Source organism: Chlorocebus sabaeus, chromosome 26 (genome assembly GCF_047675955.1).
Source record: "Chlorocebus sabaeus isolate Y175 chromosome 26, mChlSab1.0.hap1, whole genome shotgun sequence".
Lineage (NCBI taxonomy): Eukaryota > Metazoa > Chordata > Mammalia > Primates > Cercopithecidae > Chlorocebus > Chlorocebus sabaeus.
In genome coordinates, this window is record NC_132929.1 from 53347323 (window position 1) to 53366700 (window position 19378).

Sequence of the window (19378 nt, forward strand, 5' to 3'; positions counted from 1 at the left end):
GAACTTATTCATGTAACCAAACACCACCTGTTCCCCCAAAACCTATTGAAATAAGACAAAATTCCAAAAATAAAATAAATATGTACATCTTGGTAATGTAGAGTTGATCCTTAAACAACATGAGTTAAATCAAGTGGGTCCACTTATACACGGATTTTAAGAAATAAATGAGGCCGGGTGTGGTGGCTCACGCCTGTAATCCCAACACTTTGGGAGGCCCAGGCGGGTGGATCACGAGGTCAGGAGATCGAGACCATCCTGGCTAATATGGTGAAATTCTGTCTCTACTAAAAATACAAAAATTAGACAGGTGTGATGGCACGCGCCTGTAATCCCAGCTACTCAGGAGGCTGAGGCAGGAGAGTTGCTTGAACCCGGGAGACGGAGGTTGCAGTGAACTGAGATCGCAGTGCAGCCTGGGCGACAGAGTGAGACTCTGTCTCAAATAAATAAGTAAATAAATAAAATTAAAAAATTAAAAAATAAAAAGGAAAAGAAAAAAATGTATTTTTTAAAGAAAGAAAAAGAATTATCTCACAAGGATTTTAAGGCAGCCACCATTAAAATGCTTCAACGGGCAATTACCAACATACTGGAAACAAATGAAAAGAACAGAAAGCCTGAGTAAAGAAAGTCTCAGCAGAGAAAAATAGAATGTAAATAATGAAATTACAAAACCAAAATTACAATAACTGAAATCAATGTCAGTGGATGGGTTCAATAGCAGAATGGATGTGACAGAAGAAGGAATCAGTATACTAAAATATAAAACAATAGAAATTTGCCAGTCTGAACAATAGGAAGAAAACAAACCAAAAAATAACAAACAAACAGAACTCTGGTGACTCGTGAAACTATAATAAAAGACTAACATTCCTGTCATCAGAGTCTCAAAAGGAGAGGAAAAAAAGGACAGAACTGAAAAATAATTTGAAAAAATATGACTGAAAAGTTCTCAAAAGACATAAACCTACAGATTCAAGAAGCCAAGTAAACCCCAAACAGTGTAAACCCCAAATCAATCCATGCCAAAACACATCAAAGTCAAACTTCTGAAAACTGAAGACATAGAAAAAATCTTGAAAGCAGCAACAGAAAAATAACATTTTCCCTAGAGGGGAAAAACAGTTTAACGACAGTAAATTTCTCATTAAAAACCATGGAAGCCAGAAGGAACTGGCACGATTTATCTTTCAGGTGCTAGGAGAAAAGACTTGTAGAGTTCCTTATCCAGCAAAAATATCCTACAGCAATGAAGAAAAAAATAAAAATATTTATAGAGAAAGGATAATTTCTCACTAGCATACCTGCTCTAAAAGAATAAAGAAAATTCTCTAAGCAGAAAGGAAATGAAAAAAGATCTCAAATAATCCAGGAATCATGGATAACGAGGAAGGAAGGATGACAGAAGGATGAAAAATATGTATAAATACAACAGATTCCTGTTCCACTTGAGTTTTTCAAATTATGTTTGACTGCTGAAGCAAAAATTATAATGCTGTATGATATGGTTCAAAATGTATGTAAAGAAAATAAAACCATTAATACACATAAAAATATATATAAACATGCACATAATATACACATATACATATATTAGAAACATTTAAAAATGTTAAGATAATTAAATGGGGGGGAATAAAGGGAGCAAAAGTTTCTATACTTTACTGGAAGTGATAAAATGTAGCATCACCAAGTAGCACTGTAGTACAGCCAACTATGATTTGTTACATACAAAATGTAGTATCTAGAGTGATGAAAAAAAGCCATACAAAGAGATATTTTAAAACACTTAATGCTAAAAAGTATTCAAGTAACCTGCAGGAAAGCCAGAAAAAACAAAACAAACAAAAAAAAAACAAAGTGTGACACATCCATACTGTGGAAAACTAACTATATTGGCAATAAATAGGAATGATTCTTGACATCTCAACTTAGATGGATCTCAAGGGCATTATGCTGAGTAAAAAAAAGCCAATCTCAAAGGTTTTATACTATATGATTCCATTTATATAACATTCTCAAAATGACAAAATTATAGAGATGGTTACCAAGGGTGAGGAATGGTGGAAGGGAGTGGGTGTGCGTGAGACTATACAGAGGCAGCAAAGGGACATCATTGGGTTAAGGAATTCTGTATCTTGGTTGCAGTGTTGGTTACATGAATCTACGCTAATGTGATAAAATACCAAAGAACGATATACTACTTGCTTTACAGCAATGTCAATGTACTGGTTTTAATATTGTTCTATAGTTACATAAGATGGAACTAACAGGGGAAACTCGGTGAATGGTACAGTAAACATGGTACTTCTCTGTACTATGTTTTCAACTTCCTGTGAATTTATAATTATTTCAAAATAAAAACTTTAAAAAGTGAATTAATTTTGTGAACTATTTAAGAGCTCACTAATAGGATCACCATATCTGTAAGTAAATTTTTTTTTCTAATAGAAAAAAATTATAGCAACTTTATTCATAATAGATAAAAACTGAAAATAAGAAACTAATCTGAAAAGGCAACATATTGTATGATTCCAACTATATGACATTCTGAAAAAGTTAAAACCATGGAGAGAGTAAAAGGTTCAGTGGGTTGTCAGGGGCCAGAGAAGGAAAAGGGATGAACAGGCAGAATGCAGAGGATTTTTAGGGCAGTGAAAATACTCTATATGATACTAGAATGGTAGACAGCTGTCATTACGCATTTATCCAAACCCATAGAATGTACAATACCAAGAGTGAACACTAATATAAACTATGGACTTGTGGTGATTATGATGTCTCAATGAAAGTTCATCAATTGTAGCAAATGTACCATTCTGGTGGGGATGTTGATAATAGGGAATGCTATACACTTGTGGGGACAAGGGTGTGTGGGATATCTCTATACCTTTTTCTCAGTTTTGATGTTGAACCTAAAATTGCTCTAAAAAAATGAAGTCTTTTGAAGAAACATTGGAAACGAAATGTTCATGAACAGGTGATTAAGTATATTGTGATACAGTCATTATACAATGGAATACTATTCAGCAATTAAAATAATGAACTACTAATACACACAACATATGAATTTGAAAAAATCAAGCTGAGAGAAAAGCTAGATTCAAAAAGAGTACATAATAATTCAATTTATAGGAGCAGTGTGAAGAAGCAGCAGCAAGAACAATCCCCAGACTGACCAAAGCCCACACAATGCACCTATGTCCTGCCAGCATCACCACCACCATGCCAAAGAGAAAGGCTGAAGGGGATGTTAAGGAGATAAAGTCAAGGTGAGGGACAAACCACAGAGAAGATCTGCGAGGTTGTTTGCTAAACCTGCTCCTCCAAAGCCAGAGACTGATCCTAAAAAGGCCCCTGCAAAGAATGGAGAGAAGGTACCCAAAGGAAAAACGGGAAAAGCTGACACTGGCAAGGAGAATAAGCCTGCAGAAAATAGAGATGCCAAAATAGACCAGGCACAGAAAGGTGAGGGTGCTGGAGATGCCACATGAAGCATGTGCATTTTTGATAACTGTGTACTTCTGGTGACTATACAGTTTGAAATACTATTTTTTATCAAGTTTTATAAAAATGCAGAATTTTGTGGGTTTTTTTTCTTTTTTCTTTTTTTTTTTTTGAGATGGAGTCTCACTCTATCATCCAGGCTGGAGTGCAATGGTGCGATTTCTGCTCACGGCAACCTCTGCCTCCTGGGTTCAAGCCATTCTCTAGCCTCAGCCTCCTGAGTAGCTGGGATGACAGACTCATGCCACCACACCCGGCTAATTTTTGTATTTTTAGTAGAGATGGGTTTCACCATGTTGATCAAGCTGGTCTTGAACTGACCTCAAGTGATCCGGCTGCCTCGGCCTCCCAAGGTGCTCGTGTGTGTGTGTGTGTGTGTGTGTGTTTTCAAAGCTATGTTTTTAGTACACAGAACACTTACTGTTGTTTTTGGGGGAAGGGGTATATGTCACTAATAAAATGTCTCCAAAGCTGGATTGATGTGGGGAAAATACCTTTCCCTTCTAGTTTTGAGAGACTTCCTCTTGGATCTCAGGAGGAGGGACTCCCTGACTTAGACACACATGGCCTCCTTGGCACAAAAGCCTGTGGGATGGAAAAACAAATTTGTTTTTATGTTCTTTTCTCCCTTTCCACCTTTCAGCATAAACTTAACTTCCTTAAACCCAGACATCTGCTGGGATCTGATCCCCAATAATTGGTTATCAGTGTTTCAGACAATCTGGATGTTCCAGTGATACCACTGAGATGGAGCCCGTCAAAAGAGCAGTGGTTCCATTTCTAGACTGGATCTTCAGATAAATTCTGCCATTTCATTTCACTTCCTGAGTCAGGATTGGCTTGTGAAAAGTTGTTAAACAATATTTAAATGTGAAATGTCAACCTCACTCTAAACTTTCCCTGTTTACCGCATCACATGAAGACTTCATTGGGTTTATAGTGGCTTTCTGATTTTTGGTAGTCCATTGAAGAAGGGAGTTTGAAAGTTGTTGTATGTATACTGTTAATGATTCTCTGCCCATGTCCTGCCTGAAATACCATGATTATTTATGTTAAGTATCTTTAATAAAGCTGGATACAGTTTGGCTAGGAAATAAAATTCCATTTATACAATATTCTGGAATAGGTAAAACTATAATGATGAAGTACAGATCAGTAATTGTTAGATGTAGGGAGAGATTTTGACTAAAAAGGGACAGCCAGAAGTTTTCTAGGGTGATGGGACTGTTTGTTTCCTGTTTGTAGTGGTAGTTACATGGATCCATACATGTGTTAAAGCTCACAGAACTTATTTAAAAAGTCAGTTTTGGGCCAGGCATGGTGGCTCATGCCTGTAATCCCAGCACTTTGGGAGGCTGAGGCAGGCAGATCACCTGAGGTCAGGAGTTCGAGACCAGCCTGGCCAACATGGTGAAATCCTGGTCTCTAGTAAATACACAAAAATTAGCTGGGCATGGAGGCAGGCACCTATAATCCCAGCTACTCAGGAGGCTGAGGCACAAGAATCGCTTGAAAATGGGAGGCGGAGGCTGCAGTGAGCTGAGATCATGCCACTGTACTCCAGCCTGGGCGACAGAGTGAGACTCCATCTCAAAAAAAAAAGGGTTTGCTTTACTGTATATAAATTTTAAAAACTAACAACAAAATAAAATAATTTCCCATCACAACTTTTCAAATTCTATCTTCAATTATTTAATAGATACGTAAAGTGTATTCTAATCTTAGTTCTGTTGCCACCTATATAACACTTGAGGAGGTCGCTTCACACCCTTAGTTTCACTTTGCAAAATGAAAGGGGATAATCAAATGATTTCTGAAGCCTTTTCTTATTCTAAAACCTGTTCCTATTCCATATTTCTGTTAAATTTTTATTATTTTAGAATTAACAAGGAACACAAAATATTTTAATGCACTCAAGTGGACTCTATAAACTTCTTTCACACAGTGTGGGCTGGCTTACAATATTCTTGTTATTGGTTTTATGTGATCTTTTATGGGCTCTAAACATTTGACCTTACTTAGTAGCTTTGTGTAGATGATCACTAGATAGCACTCTCATCTCTGGAATAATCAGGTTTCTGACTATAAGAGCTGTACAAGATTTTCTATCTCCTGGCTGGGCATGGTGGCTCATACCTGTAATCCCAGCACTTTAGGAGGCTGAGGCAGGTGGATCACTTGAGGTCAGGAGTTTCAAGACCAGCCTGGCCAACATGGTGAAACCCTGTCTCTACTAAAAATACAAAAATTAGCCAGGTGGGGTGGCATCTATAATCCCAGGAGGCTGAGGTTACAGAATCACTTGAACCCAGGAAGTGAAGGTTGCAGTGAGCCGAGATTTGCCATTGCACTCCAGCCTGGGCAACAGAGCGAGACTCCATCTCAAAAAAAAAAAAAAAAAAAAATTACATTTCCTTTATCATATGAGACCTTGTCTATAGTTTGCTGTAAAAAGAGTATGTGAAATGCTATTTCTGCCAGCCAAATGATGCCTATTGTTATTAATTTTTATTAGACATGATATTCATATTGCTGGAGAAAAGAAAGTCATTTTTACTGAATTCATTCAATATAATCAAAAACTTTTTTTTTTAACCTTACATAGAAAATCTGGAGTCCCCAAATCTTTTGCAAAGATCTTCATTTATCCTATAGAAGAGCTGCAGACTGGCAACATACTATACTACCAAATCTTATATTAAAATGTTCTGTTTATATATAAGTATAAGCAAAGCTATTGAGGAAGTTCATACAATTCAAGAATCAAATTTAATAACTTCATAGAAAACCCTCATTGCAATTAGCAACTTTTCAATTTTTTTGGAGATGGGTTTTCATAAAAGAAATAAAAAGACCCAAGAGCAAATTATTATCTCTTTCAACAATACTCTCAATTTTGTACAGCAGAATAATTTTTGAATATTTATGAAAATCATCCAAATTTCTCACATCAGGAATTAAGAAAACTAAAGGTGGTATATATATGTTAATGAAATATTCAATAACTATTTGAATATTTATACTTACTTGGTACTATTTTTCTCTGATAAATTCAAATAACTGGGCAACTCAAGGTGGACTGATCTTACAAATGCAGGCCAACAGATTCTGTAATTCTCCTTTATTACCTATACTTCTATTTTTTAAAACTCTGAATCAACCCATTTAATTCTCTCAAATACAACACAAAGAAATAAAACAAAGCCCTGAGCTACATTTAATCATTTAATTGTTAAGTAGCAATACACTTGCAAAAGAAAAAACCAATCAATATTTCCAAATAATTCTATCACCATGCTAAACTGTAAAATAACTTGGTCAAGAAAGAAGCTATAAATCAAATTTATTTCCTGGGTGTTTAGATCACAAACCCAAATATACACATACATACATATACACATAAATCAACAGCTCCATATTTCCCTTATTGCCATCCTGAGGTTTACTGAATATGACATCGAAGAGTTCCTCAAATTTCCATACATCTAAGAACTTATCTCATTTTTAGAAAATATCCTGGCACAGAAAGCAGACTACATAGAAATAAATCTACATTAAAACTAATCAATAGCTAGGAAAAACAATTTAATGCTAACGAATTTGTCAACAAGACTTGTTAAAAAAAAAGTCACTGTTTCAGCAATTTCTTCATTGGAATAGTTTAAAAAGTTAAAAGGCTTTGGGTATTAAAACCATGCCTTCTGAATCACAAGGCCATACACGTGTAAAAAGGGAATGTTTTAATACGAATGGGACACCAGCCTGGAAGCCTGGCTTGCTTGCAGTTGACACTAGATCAGGAATTCTTTAAGCCTAAAGCCAAACAAGAGAAACTCACAGATCACAGGAAAAAGCCCAGTCATCTTGAAAAATTCTAAACCCTCAGTTAAATGTCGTAACCTTTTTATGAACACTAAATCACAATGGGCCAATGAGAAACTAACAGTAGTCCTTAAAACTGACTACAGTCTGGGTTAGCAAGACACAATCATATTACAAATAGGTACAATTTAATGAAACTGTGTTAGGAATTTGAAGTTTCCAGGAAACTAGCTCCTTAGTTATCTCAAAACAAAAATCAAAAAAATTAATTACTATGAAGGGGCCTCTTCATCTTTTCCTTTAAAGCACCATTAAAAAGTGGCTGTAAAAAAAACCTTTACACATGTTTTGAAGTCAGACATAGAGTTGAGAATTAAAAACTAGCTCTATTCAAGTCTGCATCAAATATCATTTTGAATTCCATGGATCTGTGATGGCATGAGAATGGGTACACAATAAGAGGTGGAGCTCTGTAGAGCAGGGCATAAGGAAAGAACATCAGCAGCTGGGCAAGAGAATATTATAATGGACTCTTAAGAAAAACAGACTTCAGAAAGGACATAATACATTTTACTTCTCTAAAATAAGTCAAATCTCATAATGTTGCTTTCAAATTTTGTTGTATATCAACTCCATCCTTTGCTGTTTTCCTTATTTGATTAGAACCATCTGGGAGATCCTCCTTTCTTTTATTAGTTCTACAGAATACATGCAGTTAATCATCTTAAAAAAACCATTTTAATATAGAACAACAACTAGAGACTATATTAATGATCAAATTTTCATATCTGCAGAGAAAGCACCATCATACCACGTAATCTAGAAAGTCAGTTCCTTTTAAAGGAGAGACAATTTGGGAAAAAAATTGTAAAAGAAAAACTGCTCATGCCTACATACTAGTTTTAAAATTATTTTCTTTCCAATTAAAAAAATACTAAAAAGTTACAAAAAAGTTGTAGCTCTACAACTACAAAGTGGAAATTAAAAAGAAAACTCACTTCAATAAAGGCAATGAAATAATTAAATAATTTTACATAAAGCTTAGCTTCCCATGCTTATTTATTTGTTTTCAAAGTATCTTTTCAAATTAACTGTTTGAAATTTTCCTTAGCTCACCTACAATTTATGAATACTTTATTATAAAGTATGATTTCTCCTTGCATTATTTAGTCAGGATAAAGTATGTTATTGATAAACACAAGGATATTAAAAGTCCATTATGCTTATTCTTAATCCAGGAATAAATGAAAACCAAAATTAAATCAACTCATAGACCTTATTACTTGCCACTTCCTTTCCTCTTTGTTACTGCTATTTACATAGCTGTAGTCATTACTACTTTCATGTTAGAAAATGTTTTGTTTCTTCTGCTTGGATTTTTTCATAAATCATTGAATTCTCACTTTCTCACAAAATAGTACTTCATTGAAGGATGTAATTAGTCTCACTAAAGCAAGAAAACATGATAAACTCGGTTGAGAGTCACAGAGTCACTTCATGTAGCCCAGCTATATGACTAATTCAATCTGGTCTTGTATACAATGAAGAGAATAGTATTTAACCCACAAGAGTATGGTGATGAGGCTCACATGAGATTAATGTATGTAAAAGAACAAAGAGTTTTGAAATGTTTACAGTGCCATACAAACGTGAAGGTCTCAGTCTCTTCATCTGTCACCTCGGAGGATTCAATGAAGTGATCTCTAAAGACTTATCTCTCAACCAAAAATTTTTAGCTATTCACATGTAAAAAAATTCACATTTTAAAAATCTACTGATAGGATAATTGTATCATTGTAAGGGACTTAGGGAACAATGAAGTCAATCTTCTCATCTTACAAAACATATGAAAACAGGTTAAGATACTTGTAGAGCACATGAGTCAGCAGGAAAGCTGGGAACTGAAAGAACCCAGATCTGAGCCCCACCTCAAAGTTCTTTCTATCATATGTTGCTGTTCACTATTCTGTGAATTTAAAACCTCTCTTCACCACAGGATCATGTAACCTAAATTATTTTTTCAAACTGATTACAATGAAAAGCTTGTTAAGATGTAAATATTATTTTGGTAAGATGATTTAACTGCTAATAGTTGAATTAAGATGTTTACAAATGACACTAATAGCAACAGAGCTCAGACTAAATTGTCCAGCTATTTGTTTGGTTTGTGTAATATTAAATTTTAAGTTGGCTGGGTGCAGTGGCTCAAGCCTGTAATCCCAGTACTTTGGGAGGCCGAGGCGGGCGGATCATGAGGTCAGGAGATTAAGACCATCCTGGCTAACACAGTGAAACCCCGTCTTCTCTACTAAAATACAAAAAAAAATTGACCAGGCGTGGGGGCACACACCTGTAGACCCAGCTACTCGGGAGGCTGAGGCAGGAGAATTACTTGAACCCAGAAGGCAGAGGTTGCAGTGAGCTAAGACTGTGCCACTGCACTCCAGCCTGGGCGACAGAGTGAGACTCCGTCTCAAAAAATAAAAAATAATAATAAAAAACAAAAAAAAGATTAAGTCAATAGACATGGTGTAAACCCTATCTAACCTTTCCCAATACACGGTTTTGAATCTGCTTTTGGTACTTACTAGCTATGTGATCTTGGGCAATTTGCTTATTTCTTTGTTTTAAAGATAAGGGATAACACCAAGTATGTCACCTGGCTGTTGTTAATGAAATAAGTTAGTTCATGTTAAGTCCTTACAATAGTGTCTAGCACATAGTAAGTGCTTACAAATGTTAGTTCCCGTCTCTAATCTTCTAAACTTCTGAAGAATAGAGAATACGCTCCCCCTTTTTACTTCATCAGAAAGTAAATGAAATAAATTCCTTAAATGAAAGTAAATTCCTTAAATGAAATAAATATGATCTCCACCCTCTACTTCAGTAATCAGCTAGTTGCACAACAACTAAACCTAAATAAAATAGGGAACATTGTGACATAATGGAAGGCAAATACGGTTTGGAGTCAACAGATATGAGTCTGAATCCCACCTTAACTCTTTAAGAGCTTCTGACCTCAAGCAATTTACCAAACCTCACAGAACTTTCCATGTTAAAATGAGATTGCTATCTAGCTTTTTATAATTTTGTCTTTCATATTCATAGTTAACTTGCAAATAGTTTGATATCCCCTATGTCATTTTTTTTTAAATTGCATCTATTTGATTCTTCTCTCTTTTCTTCTTTATTAGTCTGGCTAGCAGTCTATTTTGTTGATCTTTTCAAAAAAACAGCTCCTGGAGTCATTGATTTTTTGAAGGGTTTTTTGTGTCTCTACCTCCTTCAGTTCTGCTCTGATCTTAGTTATTTCTTGTCTTCTGCTAGCTTTTGAATTTATTTGCTCTTGCTTCTCTAGTTCTTTTAATTTTGATGTTAGGGTGTTGATTTTAGATCTTTCCTGCTTTCTCTTGTGGGCATCTATACACTGCTTTAAATGTGTCCCCGAGATTCTGGTATGTTGTATCTTCGTTCTCAAAGAACATTTGGTTTCAAAGAACATCTTTCTTTCTGCCTTCATTTCGCTATTTACCCAGTAGTCATTCAGGAGCAAGTTGTTCAGTTTCCATGTAGTTATGCGGTTTTGAGTGAGTTTCTTAATCCTGAGTTCTAATTTGATTGCACTGTGGTCTGAGAGACTGTTATGATTTCTGTTCTTTTGCATTAGTTGCAAATAGTTTGAAAAGGGCATGTCTTACTCATCTTTGTCTCCTCCATACTATTATGACAAGGTTTGAAATTATTAGATTTTTGTTGGAATAAGACAGGCGATTAATAAAAGAGATTCAAGACCAGAATAAATATGTTACATTATGGAAAGAAAAAGTACAAACCTGGTTTAATTGGCTCCAACTCTGGGCATTATGTCGTTGCTTCCTTTTCTCTCCTTACAAATGGATCTCAAGTATTATTTTCCTTTTAGAACATGCAAAGTGGGGAAGATAATAAAGGGCACTTGAATCACTCTTTAAAACTAAGCATTCTTTAATTCACTATAAGGCAGAATCAAACTCTTACTTATTCTATTTGATGAACTTGTTTTTAAGCTATAAAATAACTAGGAGGCATTTTAATTGGTTAATATAACAGAAACATTATAGGCTTAAGTAGCCAAAAAGTAAACATATATTATAGTGCATTAAAATAAATTTGTTCCTTACTTCAAAAAATTACTTTCAAAGAATAGCAATACCTCTGTTAAAGATAATTTCACTATTCAGGGGTTGTATGAAACAGTGTAGTTTATTATAATACATTACACAAAAATACTTCTGGTTCCTATAGTTCTTAACCTTTTGGGTGGAAGGTGAGTGGTGAGTTATATAAAACTTTGATAATCCAAAAGAAGCTATAAATTGCATCCTCATAAAAATGTATATATATGCATCATATCTTGCATACAATTTCAGCTGAGTCATGAAACCCAGTCATGTACCCTGTGGATCTCTAAAACCTGTTGGTAGACACTGTTCTTGAGTTTTAAAAAATGAACAGACTTAAGAAAAATGAAGAAATAGTGACCCAGAGAGATGAAAAAGATTAAATAAGGCCACACTGTACTCAGGAAGAGGAGGATGTTCAACTACCATATTAATCCACATAAGACTGACCATGCAAAATTTAGTGCAAATCAGTGCCTTCGGGTCAGAGTAATTCTCACAACAAAACCAGAATAGGAGACTTCACGGTGCCTAGTACATAGCAGCTCATGAAATGATATGAATTAAAAAATATTTGTTAAGTAATGAAAACGGATAAAATATAGAAACACAATTTCCAAGTAAATGAAATGTTTTCCAGCTAAACAAAATAAGTGGCAAACTTAAACATTTATTATCTACTACATAACATTATATAATATCCTACTATTCAAGAATGCTTAAAGAGTTATTCAAAAAGGATAAAGTTGTCCTCCTTTTAAAAGTAATTAGGCAAAGACATAAGAGTTTTTCCTTCCTAGTTTCCTTTTTGTGTTCCTCTTTTTCCCATTCCTCCTAGGGTTCAGGGTTTTGTCTACTTCACACTCTACTCACATTTTCCGTATTCCTCCCAGTCCTGGGAGGAACTCAAATGAATACCCTTAATCCTGATCTTTCACCTGGGCCTCAGACTCCTACATCCAGTTGTTTGTTGGATGTTTCTAACTGAAGATACTATAGGCAAAAACTCAGTATATCCCAAACTGAGCTGTTCATCTTTTCCTAAAATCTGTTCCTTTTTAAAGTCCCTGTCACAGCAGAACCACAGCCCCTTAACTTCTTAAGCCAAAAGTCTGGCAATCATCTCACACTTCACCAGTCATCTTCAATTCTTACTGATTTCTACTTTAAACACTTTCCAAGTCTATTTCCTCAAATCCATCCCTATTAATAGTATCCAAATCCAAGTTATCTTTCAATATGACCAGATCAGTAACCTAACTCATCTCCCCATCTCTACTTTTATCCTACCTCAAATTTGTTTACATACTTCTGCCAACATGATTGATTAAAAATAAAATTTTGCCACATCAAGCACTATCATATATCAAACCCTCATTATGTCAAACTCTTCAAAGTAACCCAGCACTAACAGAATAAAGTCCCTTATTCAAAGAATAAATGTCCAAGTGTGACATATAAAGTCCTCAATGACCAGGCTCATACCTATCTCTTCAGCTTTATTTCCTATCTCCCACTTTATTGCACCACAGCCATACTGAACTATTTGTCAATCCCATGTATTCTCACGCTGTTCTCTTTGCCAGTATATCTTTACCTACCTTCCACACATGGGAAATTCTTATTCAGGTACAAGATCACTTTCTCTGGAAACCCTGACCACAGCATACTTCTCTACACCACCAGGCTCACACATCATTGCAGTAAGCACTCAGGAGATACTTAACTGAATATTAACAAAACTAAGCAAACTAATGACAAAGCAGCATATAATTTATATACATAAAACCAGTGAATAGGGAAACTAAATGGATTTTAGTAAGTCTCCTTGGAGAAAATGTCTTAACCTGGCAGATCCAAGGAGTAACTGTTCAGATTGTTGAAGAGAAGAAATAAAAGTATTTGAATGAGGCCGGGCGCGGTGGCTCACGCTTATAATCTCAGCACTTTGGGAGGCCGAGGCGGGCAGATCATGAGTCAGGAGATCGAGACTACGGTGAAACCTTCTCCCTACTAAAAATACAAAAAAGTAGCCGGGCGCGGTGGCTCACGCCTGTAATCCCAGCACTTTGGAAGGCCGAGGCGGGTGGATCACGAGGTCAGGAGATCGAGACCCTCCTGGCTAACACAGTGAAACCCTGTCTCTACTAAAAATACAAAAAATTAGCTGGGAGTGGTGCCAGGCACCTGTAGTCCCAGCTACTCGGGAGGCTGAGACAGGAGAATGACGTGAACCTGAGAGGCGTAGCTTGCAGTGAGCCTAGATCCATTTCAAAAAAAAAAAAAGAGGCTTACATACTACAATCAATAATTCACCAAAGACCCTCAAGTATTTTTTTCTGAAACCATATGGCAAAGGTGACATTTAGGTACTATCCTGTACTTCCATTAGAGATACACTAGAGAAATATTTTCATCTTTTAGTCACTTCCCTGCATCCTTATAGATTTAAGAAAGTATTCCCACTGAATTAGCACTTACCAAAGAACTTTACACAAAACTCTCAAATTATAACACATCTCTATATTGCCTAATAGTTTATTGAAATTGGAATAAGGTAACATAAGACTCTTTCAATTAGATCAAGGGCTGATTAATCTTACAAAACAGTCTTTAATACTAGAACATTAGGTTGCTCCAAGTAAGCAGGGAAAGTGAAAATATAGTATGCTTGATGTTAAATTCACAGAGGATTTCAACTGCAAATACTTTGCTTTCTAAATGCAATATAATTAAAAAGCATTAATCCTTAAATACACGACCAGATACAGTGCCTCATGCCTGTAATCCCAGCACTTTGGGAGGCCAAGGCTGGTGGATCACCTGTGGTCAGGAGTTCCAGTCCAGCCTGGCCAACATGGTGAAATCCCATCTCTACTAAAAATACAAAAATTAGTGGGGCATGGGGGTGGGAGCCTATAATCCCAGCTACTCAGAAGGCTGAGGCAGAGAGAACTGCTTGAACCCAGGAGGCGAAGGTTACAGTGAGCCGAGATCGTGCACTCCAGCCTGGGTGAGAGAGTCAGACTCTGTCTCAAAAAAAAAAAAAACAACGGGCGGATCACGAGGTCAGGAGATCGAGACCATCCTGGCTAACCCGGTGAAACCCCGTCTCTACTAAAAAAAAATACAAAAAACTAGCCGGGCGAGGTGGTGGGCGCCTGTAGTCCCAGCTACTCGGGAGGCTGAGGCAGGAGAATGGCGTAAACCCGGGAGGCGGAGCTTGCAGTGAGCTGAGATCCGGCCACTGCACTCCAGCCTGGGCGACAGAGCAAGACTCCGTCTCAAAAAAAAAAAAAAAATCAAAACACTTAAAATAATACACTAGTCATAGTGCGGAAGAATAAATCTATGAATTATTTCCATGTGAAGAGTGAATATTAAGGTCATCTACCAAAAATAAGGAGAAAAAGATGCTGTTATAATTACTTTTTTTTTTTTTTTGAGACAGAGTCACATTCTGTTGCCCAGGCTAAAGGGCAGTGGCATGATTCAGCTCATTGCAACCTCTGCCTCCCAGGCTCAAGCAGTTTTCCTGCCTCAGCTTCCCCAGTAGCTGGGATTACAGGAGCCTGGCATCACACCCAACTAATTTTGTTTTGAGATGCAGTCTTACTCTGTCGCCCAGGCTGCAGTGCAGTGCACAATCTTGGCTCACTACAGCCTCCATTTCCTGGGTTCAAGCAATTCTCCTAGCTCAGCCTCCAGAGTAGCTGGGATTACAGGTGCCCAGCACCATGCCCAGCTAATTTTTGTATTTTCAGTAAAGATGGGGTTTCATCATGTTGGCTGGTCTCAAACTCCTGACGTCAAGTGATCCACCTGTCTTGGTCTCCCAAAGTGCTTGGATTACAGGCATGAACCACTGTGCCTGGCTAATTTTATATTTTTAGTAGAGACAGGGTTTCACCATGTTGGCCAGGCTGGTCTCAAATTTCTGACCTGAAGTGATATACCCGCTTCAGCCTCCCAAAGTGCTGGGATTACAGGCATAAGCCTCCTTTCTCCTTCTCTTCTCCTTCTCCTTTTGCTTTTTTTCACTCAGTTGCCCAGACTGGCAGACTGGAGTGCAGTGGCATGATCATGGATGACTGCAGCCTCCACCTCTCAGGCTCAAGCAACCCTCCCACCTCAGCCTCTCTGGTAGCTGGGATTACAGGTGCATACTGCCATGCCTGACTAATTCTTTTCTTTCCTTTTTTTTTTTTTTTTTTTTTGTAGAGATGGGGTGTTGCCTTGTTACCCAGGCTGGATAACTACTCTTGATGACATAAAATCTACTGTTTGCAGTAAAGACAGAAAGCATTCACCCTAATACCTTAGTTAGAAGCCTACAGAATCAGTCAGAAGAAGATCAAGTCAGAAACATAAGCAGCACAAATAAATCAGCCACCCCAAACTGAAGAATCTCTAAATGTAGGTCTATATTATTTTTATTTTAAGCATTTAACTATATAGCCATATAAGACAATAACAAAGGCATATTTTCTATACCAAGGAAGATGATGATTAGGAAACAGACATATGTCAACAAGCACAGAATCACTTTGAAGTATAACAGTCAATGCATGGGGTTGTATGTTGGCTTGTCCTTGACTTTGTAAATGCCAATTCCCTGCTTTCAGATTTGCAGACAATAAAATGTGAGATACAAAGCTGAATGTTAATCTTCAACATAACACTGATATGTCAGAAAGTATGGGTAATTCTCATTCTCACATAATACCTGTCATTTTAAAACACCCCTACTGATATGAATCAACATTTGTGAATGAAAGGTTAAAAAATGCTTTTGAGCTGTCATATTCAAGCAAATTGACAGATATGAATGCATACACACACTAGTCTTCGATTATGAAATCTCCTCACACATAAACACTATTATAAAATAAATTTCTTTAAGAGAAAAGGGACTGATAATGTTGCAAGCTTGCTAAAGAGAATAACATCAACCATAAAAGAAACTGGCGGTCCACCAATATGATGCTGACAACCACATTATGCTCAAGTGTGCTATAGGTGATCATTTAAATGCTCTCAGTCAATGTCACATGTACTTCTTCAATATTCCATTTTATGAAAAACCTTCCGACTTAAGGAATATAGAATCATCCATCTGATCTAAAATAGCAAACTGTTTTCATCTTGTATGCATTTATTTTTCACTAAAAAAGACACTTATGGCCAGGCGCGGTGGCTCACGCCTGTAATCCCAGCACTTTGGGAGGTCGAGGCGGGCGGATCATGAGGTCAGGAGATTGAGACCATCCTGGCTAACACGGTGAAACCCCGTCTCTACTAAAAATACAAAAATTAGCCCGGTGGGTTGGCAGGTGCCTGTAGTCCCATCTACTCAGGAGGCTGAGGCAGGAGAATGGTGTGAACCCAGGAGGCGGAGCTTGTAGTGAGCCGAGATTGTGCCACTGCATACCAGCCTGGGTGACAAAGCAACACTCTGTCTCAAAAAAATAAAAATAAAAATAAAATTCAAGCATAAATTGGGACTAATGCTTACATTGTACAAATATAAGGGTTATTTATAAAAGAGTAGCAAATTTTCTACACATGCACACACACACATTGATTCTTGTTATCTGTGGTAGTTATGGTCTATTAAATTGCCACAAACACTGAGTTACTGAACACTGAACCATTGCTTCTAGGGGAAACAGGAAAGATGGTTAGGTTTCTAGGAGCCTCTGGTCACAACATTTTCATCAACCAGCCAATACATAACCTTGTTTTATCTGTATTTCTGTTTAAAGACATCTTACTTAATATATATTTACTCATTAACACTGAAATAATGGCTGAAAGCATAACTCATGATTGAGAGAAGCTTACCTAACATACATATTTCTTGTATAGATATATCACAGCTTTCTTGCACTTAGGAATGTTACACAGCACTTTGGCACAACACTGGGGGCCATTTGCTTAAAAAAGCAAAATTACTCAAAAAAAGCACAGAAAATGTGAAAAGTGTGGCATTAAGTAGACTGCAAAAGGGATGCTTGTTTACAGTATAAGAACCAAAATGAAGGCAGAGTATCTAGAGTATCACCTTGTTCAACTACAGCTGAGAATCTGCACATCAGGTGACTCAAATTTTTTTTACCACTGCAAGCATACCTGCAAATTATTACAAAAACACCGCAAGTACTGATTTAGGGATTACAAATAAACTTTAGGAAGTGGGCCAATTTGCAAATATGCAATTAGTGAATAATAAGGATTAACTTGTGTATGTACATGTATGTATATGAATACTTACATATATATAGTCTTATATATATATGAACTTGTGACGTATGACATATTTAGCAGGAAAGGCAAGTTATAGAACTCCCTAGTGTGAGATTCTCTCATGGTCCAGTTCTATATTTCCACTTGGCACAATGAATATTCTACCTGAATGACCTATCAGCACTTCAAACTTAAAATACTAAGCTCATCATATGCCCTTATTCCAAACCAGTCTTCTGCTGTATTACTTTCCTAGCATCATCATATCTACTCAAGTCATTCTACGACTATCTCCCTTTTCCACATCCTTGCCAGGCACCAAATCATGTTGATTCTTCCCCTGAAATCTCTCTTAATTTTATCTCCCCTTGCCTAAAACCACTATTGCTATCACCAAATGCTTTTCTAATTACTTGAACCATTGGCCCAGTTTACTGCCTTCCCTCTTCATCCCATACTCCAAAAATGTTACTGTCACTGTTCTGTTTTAAAAACCCAAAACTAATCATATTCTTCATTTCCTGGTACCTATGTAATAAGCACCAAATTTCTTGATACGATATATACACGTCCATTCATGATTTGGCACCAAGCCATCTTTTTAGAATCATATACTGACACTCATACATGTTAATCTCTATATTCCAGCCACAGTAATCTATTTCCCCTTCTTTGAATATACCATGCTTTTAAAAACCCTTTTGTACATGTTAGTCCTCCCACTAGAAATACTCTTTCCATTCTCTACTTGACCTTAAAGTTTCTGCCAATGCTACCTCCTCTTTGAAGACCCTTCAATGCTGGCCACGTTTAGTCACTGTCTTCCATGTGTTTCCACAGTATTTTCACACACTTTTATTACAGAGTTACTTTAACATAGTTATAATTACTAAGAGAGAAAGTGCAAGAATGGAAAAGGTTAGTTAAATATTGATTAATATTACAACTAGGTGATGTGGATTCGTTACATCATTCTCTAGTCTACTGTATGCTAAAAGTCCATTATAAGTAAAAAATATAGAGACAGAAAATATTTGTCTACAATTAATTGAAACTCTGATTTATGTATGACTTTAAAAAACAGAGCATTACTTTATTTCCCCCCACACAAAATGTCCAGAGGTAGGTAGTCTAGGATTAGTACAGAGGTTGAAGGGGTCATCAAGTCCAAGGCTCTTTCTTTTTGCTAAATGTGTTGATTTGTTGCTTCAAAGCTGTTTGCTGTAGATATGGGCATTACCTCTGTATTCATGGTAGGAAAAAGGACAGTGCCAGTCACACATTTACTCCCAAAACAGGAGAAACAAAAGCATTTTTCCAGTGCCCTCAGCAAACTTGACCTATATCACACTGTCCATATCTGTTGGGTAAGACAACAGTGTCTTGCTGGCCTGATCTCTTTGAAAGCTGAGATTGGCTTTGTACTTTAGCAACCAATCCAGTACCTAGAACACAGAGGTACTTTGTATCTACTGAATGTGTGAGTCTAATAAAGGAAACTACAGTAAATATATAACACAAGAACTCTGCTTTTATAATTTTCTTTTAAATATAAAAGGCATTTTAAAAATTATAAGTGCTATGCAAATAAAGATTTATACAGCAGTTTGACATCTACTATTATGAAATAATATACCATT

General features: G+C 36.5%; 1 protein-coding gene across 9 annotated transcripts in view; it reads right to left on the reverse strand.

The window, feature by feature from the left end:
* The window catches only part of PEAK1 (pseudopodium enriched atypical kinase 1), a 302147-nt gene that overhangs the window by 153180 nt on the left and 129589 nt on the right, over positions 1 to 19378 (reverse strand). For 4 of the 9 annotated variants that reach the window (XM_073012358.1, XM_073012359.1, XM_073012354.1 and 1 more), the window contains one exon: positions 11166 to 11247. The exons of 3 other annotated variants lie outside the window; for them this stretch is intronic. The gene's annotated coding sequence lies outside the window, so the exon portion shown is untranslated. Of the gene's footprint in view, positions 1 to 3931; positions 3954 to 4004; positions 4096 to 11165; positions 11248 to 19378 lie in introns of those variants that run through there. 2 more of the 9 variants (XM_073012357.1, XM_073012356.1) reach the window with 2 other exon arrangements.